The sequence below is a fragment of the Microtus pennsylvanicus genome, chromosome 6 (assembly GCF_037038515.1).
Source record: "Microtus pennsylvanicus isolate mMicPen1 chromosome 6, mMicPen1.hap1, whole genome shotgun sequence".
NCBI classification, from domain to species: Eukaryota; Metazoa; Chordata; class Mammalia; order Rodentia; family Cricetidae; genus Microtus; species Microtus pennsylvanicus.
In genome coordinates this window covers 86,656,551-86,679,795 of record NC_134584.1, presented here as the reverse complement: position 1 = coordinate 86,679,795, position 23,245 = coordinate 86,656,551, and the positions used below count along the sequence as shown (strand labels likewise).

Sequence of the window (23,245 nt, the reverse complement as noted above, 5' to 3'; positions counted from 1 at the left end):
AGAAAGACAAATGTGTCAGGCGGACCCTGAACAACACACAGCAGCAACTAGTGAGGGACATGCCTCTATGTTAGGTCCTCAGGTCACCTAGAGATGAGCTGGCATCTCTGGGAGGTGTGCAAGCCTGGCAGGCAGGGCTTGAACGTCTGCAGATTTTGGTATTTTTGGGGTACAGGAACTGACACACTGTGCTTATGGAAGGATGACAATGGGTCACGCCTGTAGTAAGACAGCGAGTGCCGTGAAGAGCAGGCAGGGAAGAGGTGAATCACACTGGTCAGGGGGATGGAAGACTGTACACTGTAACTGTAAAACGCCTGCTGTGCAAGCTTAGGGGTCCCAGACGAAGCCCCAGCCACCACAGGAAAGATGGGTACATTGGTACACATCTGAAACACAGGCACTGGGGAGGGGGAGTGGATCCCGAGGATTGCCAGCAACTAGCTGAAATGGGCAACTCTTGTCTCAAAACTTAGGTGCAGAGCAATTGAAAAAGATGCCCTCCGATTTCTGCAAACACACACCCACACATGTGCAAACACACCTATCCATACATGCACACATCCACACACATGCAAACACACCTATCCATACATGCACATACCCACACACATGCAAACACACCTATCCATACACGCACACACACATGTGCAAACACACCTATCCATACATGCACACACCCACACACATGCAAACACACCTATCCATACATGCATACACCCACACAAACATGTGCATACACTCACACACATAAAAAACAAAACAAAACAAACTGTGGTCTGCCATGACACCCAAAGCATAGTTAACAAAAAAATGGACATGGGCCAACAAGACGGCTCGGTGGGTAAAGGCATAGCAACAATACTGGCCACCTGAGCTGAATCCCGGAACCAACATGATAGGAGAGAAATGACTCCTGAGAGCCGTTTTCTGACCTCCATCCGTGAACTGTGCATGTGTGTGTGTTCATGAGCATGCACGCACACATACACACCCAAAAAACGTGCACCGTGCATGCATGGCCCTGCTCCTGAAGATTTCTAGAAAGCACCACAGGGCAGGATCAGTTCTCACTCCCACAGAGTGGAGTGAGACAAAGCCAGAGAGCGCCTAGTGCTGGGGGCTGGGGGCTTGGGAATCCTATGCACTGCTCAGGGAGCAGGGAGCTGTGTGGCACTTCCTAGGAAGGTTAAATACGGAATTACCATCCCACACAGGGATTCTACTCTGAGGAACAGAGCTCAAAGAATTAGAAAATCAGAAGTCAGGCAAACACTGCTAAGTGGCAGAATGTTCTCGACCTGCCAAAGAGTGGAAGATGCCTTATTTGGTATCGCTAAACAAGCAGGTAAGAGTAAGGAGGTTGTCTCTGTCCTGTGTGGACTATTCTGCAGTCCCAAAGACAGATGCCCTGATATGTGAACATAGCTTGAGACCATGAGGCGAGAGGAAGGAGCAAGGCACAAAGGGGCTCATGGCCACCGTGTATGGAACACACAGCATCAACAGATCTTCAAGGCAGCTTCCTGGAAGCTGGGGGCTGAGGGAGGAGAGAGTGAGGGCTTCACATGCGGGAATTAGACGCACAGTTGCACGACACCCCGACTGTACTAAATTCCAGGGCATTAGTCACTTGAAAACATCTTGGGCATTTAGGAGGCAGAGGCAGACAGATCTCTGTGATTTTAAGGCCAGCCAGGTCTATATAACCAGTTCCAGGCCAGTGAGGGCTACAAGAGAAATTCAGTCTTGGGGTTGGGGTGGGATGCTAGAGACATGGTTCAGCAGGTAAGAGTGTAGAGGACCCAAGTTCAGGCCTGAATTTGACACCTTCTGATCTCCATGGGCACCTCTCTCTCTCTCTCTCTTTCTCTCTCTCTCTCTCTCTCTCTCTCTCTCTCTCTCACACACACACACACACACACACACACACACACACACACACACACACGTCTTTTGTGGGCTGGAGAAATGGCTCAGCATACCCATTAAAGGCTAAGCCTCATAACCAAAACAAATCTTTTATAAAAGTGGACAGAACAAGCATCTTGCGGAGAGGGGAGGGACTCTGAAGATATAACAATATTTGAGAGAAGAGACACACCCTTTCCCTTTGCCCTTCTTCCTCACCTCAGGAACTGTCTGTTGCTCTAGCTTGACACACAGAATAGTTCACAGCGAACAGCGCGATTTCCCTGTCCCTCAGAAGCAGCCCTAGTCCAACAGCTTGTGGATGGAGCTACCTCTCTTGGAGCTAGACGGCGGAGAGTGAACAAGTGGATTTTAGATGTGCAACCACAGCACCTGAGGGTAGGGAGAACGGGTTCCCAGCCTGACTCAGTTCGTGAGTGGGCACTGTCCTGGACACTGCAGGGAGTGGCGGAGCATGTACGGTTGCTGTCTGTAGAGCCAAATGCATCATGTGTGTCCCCAAGGACAGTGTGCCTCCATTTACAGGCTGGGAGGGCTTGGACCCTCTCGGCGCTTCCCTCGGAGAAGCTGACTGGCTTGGTCTCTGCTTTGCATCTAGATCTGTCTGGCAGTTTGCTTGGGTTTTTGAGGCAGGGTCTCAATCTCTAGCCTTGATCTGGGAGCCCCCTGTCTCAGCCTCCCAAGTGATGGGACGACAGGTCACTGGATTAGGTATTCTGGAGGTGCCATCAAACCACCCCTTAGAAGGCTGGAAGGAACTGAAGCCTAAACCCCTTTTCTGGATGGAAAGGTAAAGGAGGAGACAGTAAACAGAGGAGGAAGCATCTCAGGAAGAAGGGACGGCCAGGCCTTTTCTGTTTGGTGTCAGTCTCAGTGCCCAGCTGCAAACAGCAATTCAGGATGACAACAAAAGCGACTCACAAGCCCATCCGTGACTGGCGTCTTGCCTCTCAGCACCAGACCCAGAACAAAGCGCTACAAAGACTCCCCTCTGCCTCACCCCGCAGCCTGGAAAACAAGAGCCAATATTTGCACACACAGAAAGCAAGGCCAAGCCCTTGCTGGCGCTGGCGATTTGAATGAGACTCGCGTTCTCTCTCAGTCAGCCTTCCCAGCCTGGGTGGCTACTTCTTCGTGGAGCCACCATCTCCCTCTGGCATTCCTTGGCTTCCTGTCCCCAGATGGCTGCCGTGAAACTGCCTTTGCAGCAGCTGGCACCATGTTTAGGTCCTGCTGTGTCAGCAAGGTTCCTAGTGCCTGGGCTTCAGAACCCAGAATCCCCGAGATCTGAAGGAAAGACTAGGCATGCAGATGAGCGGAAGAGAAACTCCATTTCTTCTTCGCAACTTCATTGTGTTCTATTTATCAGTTCTGGCAGCACTAGGGAGAGAACCCTAGGTCTCACGCATGGTAAGAAGCCACATCCTCAGCCCTCTTCCTACTTTTTATCTCAAGACAGGATCTTGCAGAGTCACCTGGGCTGGCCTCAAAGTTACTCTGCAGCCCAGGCCAGCCTTACACCTGCAACTCTCCTGCCTCAGCTTCCTGAGTCCCTGCAATGACAGATCCACATCCCCCGGGCTCAGTTCCTGATACTACTTTCTCTTCTTTTTGTCAAATCTAAACACACAAGCTCCCAATATCACTTCACAGACCCCGAGTACGAGTCAGTGACAACGGGTCCTATATTCTGGCCACACAAAGCAAGCGCTCAACATCATGGGCATTATGGCCCTTTAAGAATGCAGTCTAAGGCCTGTCTCCACTTTCTGAGTCAGGAGGAGCCTTCTAAAGCTTCTAGGCTGTGTGCTGGCACAGTTCAGGGAGCCTGTGCTCTACTTCAGGGTGGGTGGAGCCAGGCATCTGGGCTTTGAGCCCTCTCAGGAGGAGGGGCCCTTCCTTTTCCTCCCAGTTTTCATCTCCGCATCCAGATTCCCAGTGAGCCCAAGAGTCCTAGATTCCCTCATTCAGGCCAGGGGGCTAGAAGACACCCGGCATCTTGACAAAGCAAGAGTAATGTTGGGATGGGGGAAGGCAAGCAGAAGATTCCAGTTTATAGAACATGCAAGCACTCATAGCCTCTCAGCAGGTCTCACCTCCCTTGGAAGACAAGCTGAGGTCCTCTCTACTGTCCAGGAGCCTTTACTGCCCCCTTGGCCTGTCTCTTCTATGCTCTGTTTCGGTCATGAACTCCACCCACCTTGTCTCCAGATTTTCTAAGCATCCGGGGCACGTTTCCTCTATGGGACCTTTGCATGCATTGCCCACACTTCTGAAAGACTCTCCGCAGATACCAACAGGATTTCTTCCCTGTCTTCCTCTAGGTTTCTATTCAAGGGTCACTTCTTTCCACTCTTTTCTGTTTAATTTCCCCCCACACTGTATTTAAAAGACCACTGTATTTTTCATCTTCATCTTGTCCACTGTCTTTTTTACTAACCAGGTGTGACACCAGCAGGGGTTTGCTCTGGCCTCCTTGGCTCATGGGTTTGTCTGGTTGCCCTAAGCGAGCCTGTGCTGGACAGCACACACTTCCTCAGAGGGAAGGGAGGAGGAGAGCCTACATACTGATTTCTGCAGCTCCTCATTCATGCCCCCCTCACTTTAGACCCAGCTCCCAGGGACATGAGAAATCTACAATCAGGGGGACCTGGGGAAATGGCTCTGGCTAAGGTACTCGGGTCACAAACATGAGGGTGTGGGTTCGATTACTGGGACCCACGGGAAAAGCCATGTCTGTCATCCCAGTGCTGAGGGGGCAGGGACAGGTGGAGCCCTGGGGCTCCTTAGTGCCTAGGTTGGCTGAACTGGTGATCTCCAGGTCAAGAAGAGATCCTGTCCAAAAGGAGGCGGACAATGTGTCTAAGGATGACACTCAAGGTCACACACATGAGCTCACACAGGCAAACACGATTTTTAAAAAGGCTTTTGTAGAGCTAGAGAGATAAGTCAGTGATTAAAATCACTTGTACTCTTACAGAGGACCCAGGGTCAGTTCCTAGCACCCACATGGTGGGTCACAAACACCTATAACTCTAGTTACAGGGAATCCAATCCCCTCTTCTGAACCCCAAGGACACTAGGCATGCACACGGTGCACATACACACATTCAAGCAAAATACTCTCTCTCACACACAAATCAAAATCTGGATTTTTTTAGAGACCTTGTAAATGGGTTTCTGCCATGAGGAGAGAGGAAGGGGCCCAGGCAGAGACAGAAGGCTGCTCCAGGGAGGAGCAGGAGAGGAGTCTCCTCAGCCCCACCCCCTGCACTTGACTTACAGGTTCTAGCTCACAGCCCTGCTGAGCAATGCCTGTGCTGGCTGCACTGGCCTCCTGGGCACTTGGAGACAAAGTTACTGTGTCAGCAAGTCTAGAGTCCTCGGGCAGTGAGGAGGCAGAGGGAAGAAGAGAAGCCAGTCTGCTGGAAAGCCAGGCTGCCTCCCCACTGGCCAGAGCCTCCTCAAAAGGCCCCCTGGGCCCCACAGACCATCCTGGTAGGAGATTCTGGAAATGGCCGAGAACTGCCCAGGGGAAAGGCAAGGCTGCAAGGGCTCACAGGGTTTTGCCTTTGGGGAATCAGTCCATCAAAGAAAAATAACTTCCCAAAGTGGACATGGCAGTGGGTACCCAGCCCTTAGAAGCCCTTGGAGCAGGCCCTGATCTTCCAGCCTGCTCCTACAATGCTCTCCACCCCCTACGTCAGCTCCAGCCTTAAAAGACCCTGTCCCCAGAAGAGGCTGGCAAGAGGTACGTGCTGAGGAAGCACACGGGAGGAGTCAACCCGGTCTGCAGGCGCTCCCAGACCCGTCCTCACAAGAGCGACCTGATACCCAGCTTCCACTGCTTTCAGATGCCAGCAGAGCCAAGCGCCTTTGAGAGCCGGTACTTGTTACAATAAGCAGAAGCTTCCACACTCTGCCACCATCACTGAATGAGGAGCTGGGCCCAGACATTCCAGGTCCAGTCACAGCTCAGCCACCATGGCACAGCTGTTGATGGGACGCTGCAGTAGGCAATGTGACCAGGGCTCTGCCCTTGGGGTCCCTTGAAATGACCCTGCCAGATGAGTTCTGTTCTTAGCCCCATTTTTGGATGAAGTCAAGGTTCAGACAGATTTTTCTAAACTTGGACAGCAGGGTGTGCTTACATGGCGGCACACCCACAACCCACAATTTGATTTTGTTCATTTTTTTTTCTTTTTGCAGTGTGAGGATGGAACCCAGGATCTGACACAGCTAAGTGAGGTGACAACGAGCCACGCCCCAAGTCTGTCACTAGCCCCGCTGCTATAGTTTTGTAAGTTAGACCACGGTGAGACATGAGACCTCACAGATGCTAACAGCACTCTGGCACGGTGCAGCTTAGCCTTCACTTGCCGTGCTTTGAAGCATGATTTTGCCTCTGTTTATAAATCAGAATGAGGGTTTTTGGATTTTTTTTTTGAGACAAGGTGTTTCAATGTAGCCCAGGCTGACTTTGAACTGGTGGTGTTCAGGCCATAGCCTCTCAAGTGCAGGGATATGCTCCACCATGATAACCCCTGCACTTGAGACCTTAGCCAAACAGATTATATTTCACCAAAGATTTAAGTAACTGCTACTATTAATTCATTCATTAATGACACTGGGGATAATCCGGAGCCTCGCACTCACTGGCAGATGCTCTACAGCCAAGCCGCAGCTCACAATCTAATTCCCCAAGGATCAATCACTGTGTGCTGGCCACACCTTGTAAGCCCATCGGAAATGAGTCGCCATGAATGACCAGTCCGGCTCTCACCAACCCATAAAGTCTCAAGTTCTCAGGCCTGCGGAATCTTCAGCTCGCACCAGCAGTCACAGGCAAAGCTAGAGAAAGGCTTTCCACCCTCTATCCAGCAGAGGTCCCAGGAGACAGCCTAAGGAAAGGGCAGGCAGGGACATTCAGCACCATGGCCAGCAGCCAACGGGCCCGGGCGGATTCAACTGCTGCTGCTGAAGAGGGTGGGTAGGGCGTGCTGGAATAGAGTTCAGCCCAGGAGCTCTCGCTGGCTCTGCTAGACCTGCAGCTCACCTCCAGGGTGAAGAAGGGGGAAGAGAGTCATTGTGTCTTTAAGGACATGAGTAGATAGCTGTTGTGGGGACACAGCTACTACTCCTTACCCAGCACTTTCGAGGCAGAGACTGGTGTGTCTGTATAAGTTCAAGGCTAGATTAGTTTACAGAGACAGTTCCAGGCAGGCAGGGATACACAGTGAAACTCTGTCTTTAAAAAAAGAAGACTTTAAGCTGACTTGACATGCTTTTTGTTTCATATCATCCAAGGGATTCTAAGATTCTTGGTTCTTGAAGGTAAGATATACCTGTGTGCATGCAATGCTGGGAATATGTGTACAGGAAATCCTGGAGCAGGGACAGATGCTGAGGTGGGAGAGTCGTGAGTCTGTACCCGACCTCGAGGACTGCAGAGTAAGCCTGTGCCCCTAGCCAACCTCACCTCCCAAGAAGTGACCCAGGAAAAGTTTCAAGGACTTGTGAGTCAGAGGGGCTTTGACTTGGGTTAAAAAATGCTTCCCTGCCGGGCAGTGGTGGGGCACGCCTTTAATCCCAGCACTCGGGAGGCAGAGGCAGGTGGATCTCTGTGAGTTCGAGACCAGCCTGGTCTACAAGAGTTAGTTCCAGGAGAGGCTCCAAAACCACAGAGAAACCCTGTCTCGAAAAACCAAAAAAAAAAAAAAAAAAAAAATGCTTCCCTGAGCCCCAGTTTCCTCAGGACGAGCTGCAAAAAGCAGCCAGAGTGGAGTGCTCAATAGTCAGGGAAGGTTTCTCTTGCTTATTGCTGTTCCTCCAAAGACCAGAACATTTAATACTGTGAACACAGAGAATAGGTTCATTCCATTGTAACCAAGCAATGGAGTTTATTGTGTTAAATAGCTGCGGTGCCAGCATTGCTCCCGGCCTACCCATCCTGCTTCCTCCTTTTCCCTCCCCCTCCCCCAATCCCTTTCTCCTTTCTCTGCCACTCCCTTTCTTCCCTTTCTCCTCTCTCTTTCCACCTCTTCCTTCCCAAACCCCTGTAGCCCAGCCTGGACTGGCATCAGCCCTGCTCTTCCTGCCTTTACCCTGCCCCATCCCTCCCTGAGACTCTTCTCCCAGGTCTTTGCTACCAGATCTCAAAGCACTGCTGTGCACTGCAGTCACGAACTGCTGTGCATAACATTCGCCCCACTGCTATGTGCTGCCCTCACCCCACTGCTGTGCACTGCCCTCACCCACTGCTGTGCACTGCCCTCACCCACTGCTGTGCACTGCCCTCACCCACTGCTGTGCACTGCCCTCACCCACTGCTGTGCACTGCCCTCACCCACTGCTGTGCACTGCCCTCACCCACTGCTGTGCACTGCCCTCACCCCACTGCTGTGCACTGCCCTCACCCACTGCTGTGCACTGCCCTCACCCACTGCTGTGCACTGCCCTCACCCACTGCTGTGCACTGCCCTCACCCACTGCTGTGCACTGCCCTCACCCACTGCTGTGCACTGCCCTCACCCACTGCTGTGCACTGCCCTCACCCACTGCTGTGCACTGCCCTCATCCACTGCTGTGCACTGAACTTACCCCACTGCTGTGCACTGCCCTCACCCACTGCTGTGCACTGAACTCACCCACTGCTGTGCACTGCCCTCACCCACTGCTGTGCACTGAACTCACCCACTGCTGTGCACTGCCCTCACCCACTGCTGTGCACTGAACTCACCCACTGCTGTGCACTGAACTCACCCACTGCTGTGCACTGCCCTCACCCACTGCTGTGCACTGCCCTCACCCACTGCTGTGCACTGCCCTCACCCATGCTATGCGCTGCCCTCACCCCACTGCTGTGCACTGCCCTCACCCCACTGCTGTGCACTGCCCTCACCCCACTGCTGTGCACTGCCCTCACCCACTGCTGTGCACTGAACTCACCCCACTGCTGTGCACTGAACTCACCCCACTGCTGTGCACTGCCCTCACCCCACTGCTGTGCACTGAACTCACCCCACTGCTGTGCACTGCCCTCACCCACTGCTATGCGCTGCCCTCACCCCACTGCTGTGCACTGCCCTCACCCACTGCTGTGCACTGCCCTCACCCACTGCTGTGCACTGCCCTCACCCACTGCTGTGCACTGCCCTCACCCACTGCTGTGCACTGCCCTCACCCACTGCTGTGCACTGATCTCACCCACTGCTGTGCACTGCCCTCACCCACTGCTGTGCACTGAACTCACCCACTGCTGTGCACTGAACTCACCCGCTGCTGTGCACTGCCCTCACCCACTGCTGTGCACTGCCCTCACCCACTGCTGTGCACTGCCCTCACCCACTGCTGTGCACTGCCCTCACCCACTGCTGTGCACTGAACTCACCCCACTGCTGTGCACTGCCCTCACCCACTGCTGTGCACTGCCCTCACCCACTGCTGTGCACTGCCCTCACCCCACTGCTGTGCACTGCCCTCACCCACTGCTGTGCACTGCCCTCACCCACTGCTGTGCACTGCCCTCACCCACTGCTGTGCACTGCCCTCACCCACTGCTGTGCACTGCCTTCACCCACTGCTGTGCACTGAACTCACCCACTGCTGTGCACTGCCCTCACCCACTGCTGTGCACTGCCCTCACCCACTGCTGTGCACTGCCCTCACCCACTGCTGTGCACTGCCCTCACCCACTGCTGTGCACTGCAGTCACCCACTGCTGTGCACTGCCCTCACCCACTGCTGTGCACTGAACTCACCCACTGCTGTGCACTGAACTCACCCGCTGCTGTGCACTGCCCTCACCCACTGCTGTGCACTGCCCTCACCCACTGCTGTGCACTGCCCTCACCCACTGCTGTGCACTGCCCTCACCCCACTGCTGTGCACTGCCCTCACCCACTGCTGTGCACTGAACTCACCCGCTGCTGTGCACTGCCCTCACCCACTGCTGTGCACTGCCCTCACCCTACTGAGTGCAACATTTATTTTAATGTTTAATTAGATGAATTGCTCTCATTAGAACAACAGTTCCATTAGGGCAAGACCTAGGCACATCCTAAGTTACATCCCAGGCATTTTTTTTCTGAGTGTAGAACACATAGCAGTTGCTCAATAAAAACAACTAACCAGATGAAAGCACAAAGAACCACCTTGTAGAACTGGTGTCAACAGCTTCCTCTAGGTTCCTGGGCTTACACCATCCTGGACACATTACTGCCAAACCGTATGGCAGGCCCCACTGTTTTAAAGGGCTGCATCTTATTTAACACTCCCCCAGAACTTCAGCTGGTCTCCATTACGGCAAAGCAGGTCTGACTGCTCGCCTGTATCTCTGTGTGCTTGTGAGAATTTCAGAGATACAAAGAGAGGGTCTGGAGGAGTGCATATCTGACATCCATTCATATGTGAGTCACCCCTGAATTTATAAGGCTGTATTTTTTCCATTAAAATAAAGTTATATGAGGGGCAGGCAAGATGGCTCAGTGGGTAAAGGTGCTTGCTGCCAAGCCTGAGATCTGAATTCAATCAAAAGACCCACGTCATGGGAGGAGAGAACCAACTCCCACAAGTCGCTCTCTGCTATACACACCTGCATGTGTGTGCACACATGAGCACGCATGCGCACACACGCACTCACACACCAAGCAAAATGTAAAAAGGAAAAGGACATGCAGTGCTATGAGGAGGTGGGGGAAAGAAGGCTCGGGGACCAGTGCTTCCTGAGCACAGCCCATACCTGGCTCTGGGCTGCACCTCAACCAACCCCTCCTCCCCAAGGGACTATATGGTCACATGTGCTTCATATGAAATTAAATCCATAAGTCAACTGTACAAAAAAAAAGCTGAAACATGGAAAAATCAATACACCCCCACACAGACACACTTACACACACCCACAGACATACTCACAAATATGGTCTAGAAGTTTCCACTTAAACCAAGTAAGGTCAGCATCATCCCTTGCAAGTTCCACTGGTAGCACTAAGGTGCTGAATAGCATCTAGTCGGGTACCCCCGGCCACCCTCCCCATCTTTCTATGAGTACTGAACAGCATCTGGTTGGGTCCCCTCCCTCCACCCCCCATCTTTCTATGAGAGCTTTCATGTTGCTCCCTCCCTTAGCCTCCTCTTATCATGAACTGTGTCTCTCCCAGTTTTCCAGATACCAGTTCCCTCCATGGCCCCCTGCCCCAGCATCCTTCTCTGGAGCCATCTTTCTCTTCTCTGTTGCTCTTAAATGCAAGCCAGCATCCCACCTGAACTCACGAGGTGCCTTCTCTGGCCTCCCTGCTAGCCTTGAGCCCTCTAACCCACACCTCTGCTCTCCCTCCCAAACAGCACCCATCCCAGAAGGCACCCACCAATCTCACGCTGTCAAACATTCCCAGAGAACACCAACCACCTAGGCTGACACTAGACACAGCCTTAGGTCACAGACAGCCACTGGTGAATCCCCAAGTCTGTGCTCAAGGACAAGAATGTGACCTTGGGAGAAACCATGGTTCTCCCACCAGTGCAAGTCCCACGCATGACTCCAGTCACACCCCTACTCCACCATCCTTCATATAAAGCAGCAGCCACGCTGTAACCATCAGCCTCCTCCCACGCTTCCGTGCTCTGCAGACCCAGCTGCCACATGGACCCTCCCGCCCAGTGAGGCCACCTGTGACCTCAGCTGCCAATCCTCAGGATGTTAGATTATCTGCCATCTGTCCACCCACCCATCCACCATCATGTCATCTGTCTGAGGATAACCTATCAGCTGCCATCTGTCTGTCCATCATCTATCCACCAAATCCACCGTCTAATTAACCTCAATTCACCACCTATCTACTTAACCCATCATTTGTCACCTGCCAAAGCTCAGTCTGGTCTACTGGTCCTCCATGTATCTGAGGCAGGGTCTTGGTTGTTGCCTGGGTTGGCCAGTCTCAGGCTCCTGGGGCTGCAGGCCGGGCTCCACAATGGCTCTCATGACATGTCTGCTCTGACTGCTGCCTTCCTGTGTTCGTCTGCACTCCTCCTATCCTCCTGGCCTCTCATCCCGACTTTTCCTTTCCCCTTCCTTTTGTTCTACCAAATCTCTAAAAGCCTTAGCCCTAGGCAATTATTCCTTCCCTGTGTATCTGTGAACCCATGTGCTTGTGTGTCTGTCTGTCCAACCTCTTCATTCTTTCCGTCCATCCATGTACTCATTTGTCTATCCATCTGCCTATCTATTCACTCCTCTGTGTAGTCACGTGTGCGTGTCTACTATATTTATCATCTCTCCATCCTTAAGTCTGTCCTTCTTCTCTTCTGGGGACTCTTATGCATTTCGGTGGTAGGCATTCTCTACTGCTCCAAACAGAACATGCACCATTCCCCTTAGCATCTGCAGAGGTAGGCTTAGAGTGAACACAGAGCCTGCCCTCACACCCCAGCCTTCAGGTGAGTATGGACAGTGAAGCACCAAGAAGACTAGAGGAAAGAAGACCCAGTGTCTCCTCATTTTCTCCTGCCCAGTCTGGTCCTAATGATGGTCGAGTCCCCTAGGGCCTTCTCAGCGGACTCTCAATGTCTGCCTTCCTTTCCTAAGGTTGCCACAACAAACTGCCCACTACTCAGGATGGAGGCCATGAGCTAAACATCTTCAAAGGGACCAAGTGAAGACTCAGCTTCAAGGCAGGGACTAGCAGATGGGGGCCTCTTTAGGAACAACAGCCCTAGTCAGGCTGAGGCAGGAAGATCAGGGTCATGAGTTTGAGACCAGCCTGGGCTGTGGCTGAGAACAAGAACTGGAGTGAACCATAGAGAGGAAAGAGGAATGGGGGTGGGGACAGAAAAGAAAAAAGGGAGGAGGGAAAGGGGAGGAAGGAAGGGGGAGAGAAAAAGAGAGTTGGGTCCTAGTGAAAGTTGGGTCCCTGGAGAAGTGCCCTTGAAGGGGACTGTGGACTCAGCTGGCCCACTCTCTTTCCTTATTTTTGACTCCAGATGTAAGCCATTTCCTTTACCAGAGGCCCCAAGACACACATCCACTCAGTCCTGAAATGGAACCAACGGAATCATGAGCCAAAATTAACCTTTTTTCCTCCTAAGTTAATTGCCTTGGGTATTTTGCTATAGTGATAGAGAGCTGATGAATACAGTAACTCAAAACAATGGAGCTTGAGCCTCTCCATGTTCCAGAGGCCAGCTGTCCAAAATTACGATGTCAGCAAAACTGAACCCCCTTCCTTCTTCCCACCACTGCCGTCTGGTCACTTCTTTCTTGTCTCTCTGCATGTCATGTGAGTGGACTCCTGTAATTTGTCACTTGCATGTCTGGGTTCTCACACTGGGAACTGTGACCTGGCACCTGAGGTCTGAGGCACAAGCCAGCTGCCTCCTCAGGTTTCCCATGTGGTCATTCAGTGCCTAGCTGGGAACACTGTTCTGGGAGTCTGTGGAGCCTGGAGGGGTAGAGGTCACTGGGGTGGACTTTGAGAGTTCCAGTCTTCCCTCTTTGCTTGTCTGCGGAGCTGTGTCTTAGCACACTCCCACTGCCGTGGAGTACTCACCGAAACAGACTGGCTCTATTTTACGTGTGAGTCCGAGCATATCTCTCCTCCCTTGATCTGCTTCTTAGTAGATTTTTGGTCACAGCAAAGAGAAAGTAACTATGCCCTATCCCAGACATTTTGGGTAGAGAGGAAGGTAGCCTGATCTTGGGTGGCAGTGCTGGCAGGAGGGCAGGGAGCCCGACTTCAGAAGCAGTGCTCACTGGACCTGGTGGGCACATGAGTGGTGGCAGGCTGGATGCCTCCCTTACCTGACCCTACTGCAGTGAGGTCAGCTTGGAGAAGAAGATGGTTTAGGGAGGGAGCTGAAGAGTGGTCCTGGTTCTGTAATCGACTGAAAAGCATTCCCCAAAACTTCAGGTTTACCTGGGACCTAGGAATGTAAACTTAGTTGGAAATAGGGTCTTTACAGATACAAACTGAGTCAGAAACTAAGGAGGTTATGCAGGGTTAGAACTGAAGAAGGATTCTACGCATGTTTTCACTTTGTGAAGTCAGCTAGGGGCTGCAGAGATGTGACCAAAAGCTAAAGGCTGCCTGGAGCCACCAGGAGCAGGAGAAAGCAGGAAGCATCTCCATTTGCACTTGTATATGAGTTAGACAGACATTCTAGAACACTCTGCCCTGCTGAAATGTTCCTCCGCATTTTCCCCAGGTATCTGGATCTGCCCAGCCCTTCCCTCGCCAGCCCCGCGAGGCATGAAGGTTCTCCTTGCTTGGTCATTAAAAAAATACAGCACCACGCTGCACCTCACTCCCAAAAGCGCTCACTGTGCAAACACTATTGATCTAATCCAGAGCCTCTGGCCGCAGTCCCAGGAGCTCCATCAATACCAGCCCAGGGCCGCAGGAACATTGGGAGGCCAAGATTTTTCCGCCTGGGTCTCTGCTGACCCTGACTGAATCTCTTCCCATGATGAGGGGCATTTACAGGAAAGGAAGGGATGTGTGCCATGGTTCTCAGATCCTGCTTCGGTGGACAGAAGGAAAGGCCTTGAACCTGATGTCTCCGAATTATTTGAATCTTCTGTTAGTTTGCAGCTAGGGCTGAGTTTTCAGAGTGCTAAGCCAGCAGGGGACAGCAGAGAAAGAGGAAAAGGATAAAGACTGGAGACCCCAGTCTGAGAACCCGGCTGGGAAAGGAGCACCAGAACAAGGCAGAAAACCCTTTAAAGTGGAAATCCGGCACTGTGTGAGCACACATTTTAATCCCAGCTCCTGGGAGGTCTAATGGGCCGCTCTCTGTGAGTTCCAGACCAGCCTGGGCTACATAGTGAGACCCTGCCTCAAAAAGATCAAAAGCCGAAAGTGGGAGAAAGAAGATGAGGATGAGAGCTAAAAGGAGCGGGCACAGGTTTCTCCACCCTTCAGCAGGTTGAAAAGAAAAGGGGAGGGAAGGGGTGCAGGTGAGGGGACTACAGCCTGGGGATCAGAAAGAGGAAAAGATAACTGAGATTGAAAACCAAAGAAAGAGGAGCCCTATAGAAAGAAGGGAGCGGGAGGGGCATACTTAACCAGAATTTTAATATATGAACCTGGTTAACAAAAGAGGTGGTCAGCACAGGTCACATGCTGCTGCAGGAACAAGCAGGCCCTGAACCACAGCAGCTGAATGCCCATGGCTCTCCTGACGAAGCAGCATGCCTGTTGCTGATGCAATGGAGACTACACCTCCCCTCTGCAGCACTGACTCAGGATAGAGCCTTCATGCATCCACGATTGCAGGCAGGGAAACAACACACACACAAGTTCACACCACCGTGCCCATGAGTCCCAGGGATTCTGCTGTGTTGGCGCCACAGGTTCATACCACCGTGCCCATGAGTCCCAGGGATCTAAATGTGCTGGCGCCACAGGTTCACACCACCGTGCCTGGCTTTTATGTGACCACTGGAGATCTGAACCCAGGACCTCATGCTTGTAGAGCAAGCTGGTACTCAGACTAAACACAAAGTCCTGGTTTTCTGTGATCCTTCTGCCTCAACTCCCCTTGAGCAGAGGGAAGCACCTTGCCTCACAATAATAAGAATTCATGCAGGATGAAGAGTTGGAGGCAAGTCCCTACACTCGGTGCTCTTTGTCTCCAGAAACTTCCATCTGTACCATGCTGAAGGTACAGCAAATCCTGGCCATGGTGGCATCTGTTTCAGAGATGCAGGAGCGGAGCTTGCCAAGCCCTTTGTCAGCTGTGCGGCCCCTCTCTGGACGTCATCTTTTGCTCAGTTCCCAGAAATGTGAACTGCAGTTGGCTGGCCCTGGCTGTACCCTCTAGCGGCTCCTCCCCACCATTATCGCAGGCCAGCTGGCTGCTGTGCGCTCAGAACAGCAGTGGGAAGGATGTCAAAGTCAGGTAACCCAGGTGGGCCTTTAGGCGAGACAGTCAGCTCATCACAGCCACTTCCATTCTGTCCCCTGCTAGGAATCAGCGCTCACCAATGTCCAGGGATCCTACTGGCCAAATTAAAATTACACCTGGAATCTGTGGCTGCCAGAACTGGGTTTGGGGAGGGAAGGGATGACCTTAAGCAGGTGCAGGCCTTCTGCAGGGGTTGGGGAGGGACGGGGTGACCACATGCTGTGAGGATGCAGGAAATGATGGCCGCACAACCCAGAACACAGAAAACGCCATCCGATGGCAGACCTCGAAGTGGCAAACACTCGCAAACGTTTGGCCACAATTCAAATATTAACACTCACTCACCAGAATGCAGCCCTCCTTCTCACACACCAGGCTGACTCTCAGCATTACCCATGTGACCCACACCATCACGTCCTTCTTTCCCTGCTCCTGCCCTCTGCCCGTGTTTCCCACCGAGGACTTCTGGACCACGCCACTTCCTTCTGTTGCCCCTTGGTGGTTCCAAACCCAAGCAGAGGTTCTCTCCAAGGCCCAGGCTCTGCCCAGCCTGCTCACCTTCCTTCTGCCCTCCACCAATAGCGCTCTCCCTTCCCACAGCCACAGACTGTACTTAAAATCTTTGAATATAGTAAACAATATATTACTTATGAGGTTGCACAAGGTAATGTGTGGCTTGCTTTGATGTCTAACTGTAGACAACAGACAACTTACTTTCTTAATAATCTGTACATAATGCATCTTTTAAGGTTTATTTTCATTATTGCTAATTAATTGTGTGTGTGCAGGTACCAGAGGAGGCCAGGGGGCATTGGCTGCCCCATACTGTAGTTACAGGTGGTTGAGAGTTGCCCTGTGGGTACTGGGAACTGAACCCAGGTCCTTTGCAAGAACAGCAAGTGATTTTAACTGCTGAGCCATCTCTCCAGGCCCTAATGTGCAACTTATTATTTTTGTTTGTCGCTTAGCATGTGCCACATGTCCCTTGTGAGTCTGTTGCTTATCTCTCCTCAGAAGGAGTCAGTCCCATGAAGGTGAGGACTCGTGTCCTGTGACTTAAACAGTATCTTTCCCTCTTGGTGCCTTCCATCTGCTTCCAATAGGCAAGGGTGTAGCTCTGGGAAGCAGGGCCACTTTCTGTCCATTTTAGACACAGAAAACAGACATCACCAAGGATGCTGCTCAAGCTGTTAAGTGGCTCAATGCCCAGACCCCCAAAAGCACGGGTGGGTCACTAGTACCCTCGCAGTGGTATATACCATGCCAACTGCGCGCCAGGCAGTGGCTCAAAACCAACAGTAGTGCACAGGAAAAGCCAGATGCTCTGCCCTCTGGCGAGGAACCCAGCCAGCTGTTTCAGTCTGCTATTATTTTGGGCCCCAGTGGTCACTGGTCCACTAGGAAGGAGTACTCTGGAAGGGAGGTTGGCCATCTTCCCATCATGCAACTGTGGAGCCTTCAAAACTCTCTGAAGGTCCATCAGCATTTACAATCTGTCTTGGGTTTCTACTGCTGTGACAAACATCATTGCCAAAAGCAACCTGGGAAGAAAAGAGTTTATTTCATCTTAGACTTCCAGCTAACAGCCTAATCACCACAGGAAGCTATGGCAGGAACCTAGAGGCAAGAACTGAAGCAGAGATCATGGAGGAGGGCTGCAAATTTGTTTGCTCAGCCCCCTTTTTGTTTTTTTTCCAGACTGATTTCCTTTTTCAAAAAATTTATGTTTTATTTTATGGGCACTGCTGTTTTGCCTGCTCGAATGTCTGCGAGGCTGTCAGATTCCCTGGAGCTGGAATTAAAGACAGTTATGAGCTGCCCTGTGGCTGCTGGTCCTCTGAGAGGATGGTCAGTGTTCTCAACCGCCGAGCCATCTCTCCAGCCCCTTCAGACTGCTTTCTTATACCACCCAGGACCCAAGGGTGGTACCCATCAATCGTTAATCAAGAAAATCCCCCACAGACTAGTTACAGTCCAATATGGCAGAGGCAATTCTTCAATGAAGACTTCTGACCAGGTATGTCTAGGTTTGTGTTGCGTTAACAAAACCCAACCAGTATAAGGTTCAAGGGCAGACACCTTCCTCATCCTTTTCTTTTCATTCTCAGGAGCAGTGGTCAATCTTAAGTGTCAGCTTGGCACAATCTAGAATCAATGACTGGTAAGGAAAGCCTTAGTGAGGGGCTGTCTGGAGCAGGCTGAACTGTGGGAGAGTATGTTAGAAGAGGTGATAGGACTCATATCCCGAGGGAGGCATCATGCCACGGGCGTGGGTCCTGGACTGTATAAGGAGGAGAAATGAGCTGGTGCACATCTATGCCCTCTCTCGCTTGACTGTGGATGCTACTTGCTATAGCAAACACCTGCCTTGACTTCCTGGTTATGATGAACTGTAGCCTGGAATCAAGAGGTAAAATAAACTCTTTCTCCCGAGCCCCTTTCCTCACGGAGTTTTATCAGAGCGACAGGAAGCGAACTAACGGAGCATGTTTTCAGGCTTGTGAAGAAACGGTCACAGCCCAACTCCCAAGGAGCAACCTGACTTTTCTTTCCCAGCCAATCTTTTACCTTTCAGGAAACCCAGAGTACCGAGTGTCTCCTTCACTGTGTGTGTGTGTGTCCCCGCCTGTCTGTCTGACCCTCTGTGATGGGGAACAAGGGTGTGGAGACGCAAGGCTCACCTCAGCTATTGTTCCTTGGGCTCGGCCTGCCTTGTTCTGAGTCACTGGCCTGCAGCTCACCCGTCCATTGCCTTGAGCCTTGGAAGGATCTCTGCCTTCCCAACACTTGGTTTTCATGGTTGTTCACAGGGAGCTCTGCTCGCCACACTTCCCAGAAGCCCTCTTCTCAGCCACCCAGGAACTCTTTCAGGTATGTTTACCTTTTGTTTTCTCATTTCTTCATCCATATTTTCACTCTGGAGTCGCACAGTGCTGGCCTAACCATGGCCCGCCCCCACCACAAAACAGCGCACCGGAAAATACAGTGCCAAGTGTTTGACGATCAGGGCAGAGGCTAATACAGCAGTGCCCGGGGCTTGGAAGGTATACCTTTAATGGGAAACTTTGGGGATTTATAACCACCCCCATTCGGGAGCAGGGCAAAAGTACACTCCACAGCAGGTTCACCCCCTCATGGTCGAGACAAGGATAGACACAAAGTTAGGTGAGCAGGTCACGGGTAAAAGGGACACTCCCTGTGGATCTACCGGGCACCTGGTGCAATCCAGGCACTGCACTGTGTGGGGATGTTCCAGCCACATCAGTGAGGACAGGCAATAGCCCTAGCCACCTGCCCTAGAGAGGTCACTGCCTACATACATATAAACATGTCGGCATACATATAAACATGTGTGCTAAGCGAAGCAGTCTAGAGTTCCAGACAGAAATGAGGGGTGGAGGGGGTGGGAACGCAAAGTGTCCAATGTCCAAGGTGGGTTCTTAGAAAGAAGCTTCTCAGAGTGACCTGAGGGAGGTGAAGAGAATGGAGTCAGTGCAAAAGCCCCGAGGCCGCCCTGGTGCACCTGCTCGATGAAGAGGCAGTGGAGGCGAGAGGCCCTGGACTTCCTGGGAGTGGGGAAACCAGAGGCAGGCAATGGGAGGAAAACTCTGGAACTCGAATAGAAGTCGGGGTGGGGGGACAGAAGACGAGTGAAATGTGGACCCCGCCACCTCACTCCCTCGTGTCATCAGACACCCAAGGCTGGCAGCTGTAGGGAAGACAGGCAGAGGACAGGAAGAAGGGCTTTGGGAGACGGAAAAGGAGGCAAAACATGACAGCCACTTGTGCAAGCCATCACTCCAGAGGCTGAGGCAGGAGGATCCCAAGTTCCATGCCAGCCTCGGTGACACGGTGAGGTCCTGACCCAAATGAAAGAAAGAAGGGGAGGGCAGAGGAGAAAGAGGATGCACTGGAGGGAGGGGACACCGAGGAAGATGGTGCTGACGCACCCTCATGCCTCCCTGTGAAACCTCTCTAAACCGGCCCCCAGCCGTGCTGTGCAAACGGAGCTTCACTGGCACACCGTGTTCACGTACACAGTACCCACGACCCCATGTGCACATTAACTAACAGAGGCAGTCCTTCCACAGAAATTCACTGCCCTCACTCGAGCCTGTGGCAGATAAAAGCAGTCAACACCTGTCCTGTAACACCAAGGTGCAGCGCAGAAGGTGGGAGAGACAGCTAGTCAGTGAAGTGCTTACTCACCAGGACCTGGGACAGAATCTCCAGCATCCGTGTTACCACAATTGAATAACAAATAAGTAGAAAGAACCATAAACAGGCAAGAAGGTGTGTGCCCGTAATCCCAGCTCTCCAATCGTGGATGGGTGGGTGGAGAAGACAACAAGGTCGTCAGTTTAAATCAGCAAGTTCCAGTTTCAGAGAAAGACCCTCTCTCAAAAAATAAAATAAAACAAAGATAGAAAGACAAACTCAACTTCTCTCTCCCAACAAACACAAAGGCATATTTGTACACACATGCATACCCAAACACCCACCCACCCATGTAGACACATAACCATACTAACACACATAGAGTAACATATCCCCAAAACACTGCCATACATAACACCATACACCCATACTAACACACGCACACCATACACCCATGTACCCCCCCACACCATACACCCATGTACCCCCACACACACACCATACACCCATCTACATACACACACACACACACACACACACACACACACAATCAGTCCCTTTTATCCATGGGACCCTACTGGATATCCAAAGCCACAGAGGTGACCCCATGTAAAGTGTGTGTTCTATGCACAAATAACTGTGAAGGGGTCTAGCAAGAGACCAAGAAGCATGACAGTGGGCTACAGTCATACACTGAGATGAACCGCCAGCTTCAGCACTCCTGGGGCCCACCGTTAAGTAAGAGTCTCTTGAACATAAGCATTGTGAACTGCACTAACCTATCTAGAATGCAGACGGCCAGGAAGGAACTGCCAGGTGGGTAACGTGGACATGCAACATGCAGGGACCATGCACAGCCTGGAAATCTTAGCATTCTGACTGATAAATACATCGGTAGAGTCAAGGGAGTTGTCGTGATAACACTTAGGATTGCCTACGGTTAAAACCCTAGAGCCCGTATATTTCTGGAATGGCCCGTTCCCTAATTTTAACAGAATGAGTGAGTAGGAGAGCGTTGGGGATGGTATGCAAGCAAACTGACCGACGCGTGCAGCCGTCCCTGCTGAAAGGTGGGAAGTCAGTAAAGTTGGGAGGTGGTGTGGAAAACCAGTTCTCCTGGGACTCAGGAAAGGGGGGCTCCCCGCACACCACCCCAGCAGATGTGGTCCTGGTCCTCAGCTCACTGTGTCATGCTGGATGGGGAAGAGGGGAGGCAGGGAGCCTGCTGGCTAGATGCCAAGGGCAATAAAGGCCTGCTCTTCCGCTCTGTCTGGAGGGGAGGGACAGTCAGCCCCAGAACAGAAGGAGTGGGGACAGGGCTTCCAGGAGATAAAAGATATGGGCAGGGTCCAGCCATTGTCACAGCTGCCGGATGGACCCTGGGAGCCAGAGGGAGGAGTCACTGCGCACAGCTAGATCTCAAGCCATTATTAAGTTCTCCGCTGCACCTGCCCATGGCTGGCAAAGCCCAGCTGGCACAGGTGAAGGCGTGGCCGTGGTTCCTGCCTCAGCCAAGGCCAGCCATTCTCAGGCTTCACTCTCAGCTGCCTTAGGCCAACACCCCTCTCTGGACCATCAGCACGATGACAAGTGCAGGACCTTCAGTCAAATCACAGTGGAGCCGGCCACAAAAAGCCAGGAAATAGAAACAGGCTGGTCGTGTGGCCCAGTTGGTGGAACACGTGCCCAGCATTCCAGGATCCCTGGATTCCATCCCGTCAGTGTGTTAAACCGGAGCACGCAGCTATAATCCTCACGTGGGAAGGCAGAGGGAGAGTGATCAGAAGTTCAAGGTCATTCTTGGCTACAGAGTGAGCCTGGCTATAAAAGACCCTGAATTTTAAAAAGAAAGGTCCCCTGACCCTCCTGTGAGTGTCGTGACTCAAGAACACACAATAAATAAAAACATAAATATCAACTATAACACTTGCATGTGTTCATGAGGTACAGTATAGTCTTTGCTATTTCCGGGGTAGCTGGAAGAGAGGAATTTGAGTGTTTCCTGAATAAAGAAATGTGACAACAAGGCACTGTGTCAAATTCCTGACATCCTAATACTCGAGAGGCTGAGGTAGGTGGATTGAGACTTATAAGTAAACCTGGGCTAGAGAGTGAAACCCTGTTTTTTTTTAATCCCTCCCTCCCTCCCTTCCTTCCTTCTTTCCTTCCTTCCTTCCTTCCTTCCTTCCTTCCTTCCTTCCTTCCTTCTTTTCCTCCCTCCCTTTCCCTCTCCCTCCCTCTCTCCCTTCCTTCCTCTCTTTCAAGACATGGTTTCTCTGTGCAACAGTTCTAGCTACTCTGGAACTCACTTTGTAGACCAGGCTGGCCTTGAACTCAGAGATGCACCTACCTATGCCTCCTGAGTGCTGGGATTAATGGTGTGCACCATCACTGCACAGCTTCCTTGTTTCTAAATAGACAGATGAATTCAGAGGATGATAAATGTGTGCAGCTACCAATATGCTTGTGATCTAGATATGACTACAGCTCAGTGCACACACACACACACACACACTGGAGACCTGACCACAGCTCCCTGCACACACACACACTGGAGACCTGACAACAGCTCCCCGCACACACACTGGAGACCTGACCACAGCTCCCTGCACACACACACACTGGAGACCTGACCACAGCTCCCTGCACACACACTGGAGACCTGACCACAGCTCCCTGCACACACACTGGAGACCTGACCACAGCTCCCTGCACACACACACACACACTGGAGACCTGAACACAGCTCCCTGCACACACACACACTGGAGACCTGACCACAGCTCCCTGCACACACACACACTGGAGACCTGACCACAGCTCCCTGCACACACACTGGAAACCTGACCACAGCTCCCCGCACACACAATGGAGACCTGACAACAGCTCCGTGCACACACACACACTGGAGACCTGACCACAGCTCCCTGCACACACACACACTGGAGACCTGACCACACTGGAGACCTGACCACAGCTCCCTGCACACACACTGGACACCTGACCACAGCTCACTGCACACACACAGAAGACCTGACCACAGCTCACTGGATACACACAGAATACCTGACCACAGCTCCCTGCACACACACTGGACACCTGACCACAGCTCACTGCACACACACTGGAGACCTGACCACAGCTCACTGCACACACACAGAAGACCTGACCACAGCTCACTGGATACACACAGAAGACCTGACCACAGCTCACTGGATACACACAGAATACCTGACCACAGCTCACTGCACACACA

The 23,245-nt window shown here is 52.0% G+C and overlaps 1 protein-coding gene across 1 annotated transcript in view; it reads right to left on the bottom strand.

Moving 5' to 3' along the window:
- LOC142852178 (voltage-dependent P/Q-type calcium channel subunit alpha-1A) overlaps positions 1-23,245 on the bottom strand; it is a 273,933-nt gene that overhangs the window by 181,422 nt on the left and 69,266 nt on the right. The window lies entirely within an intron of this gene.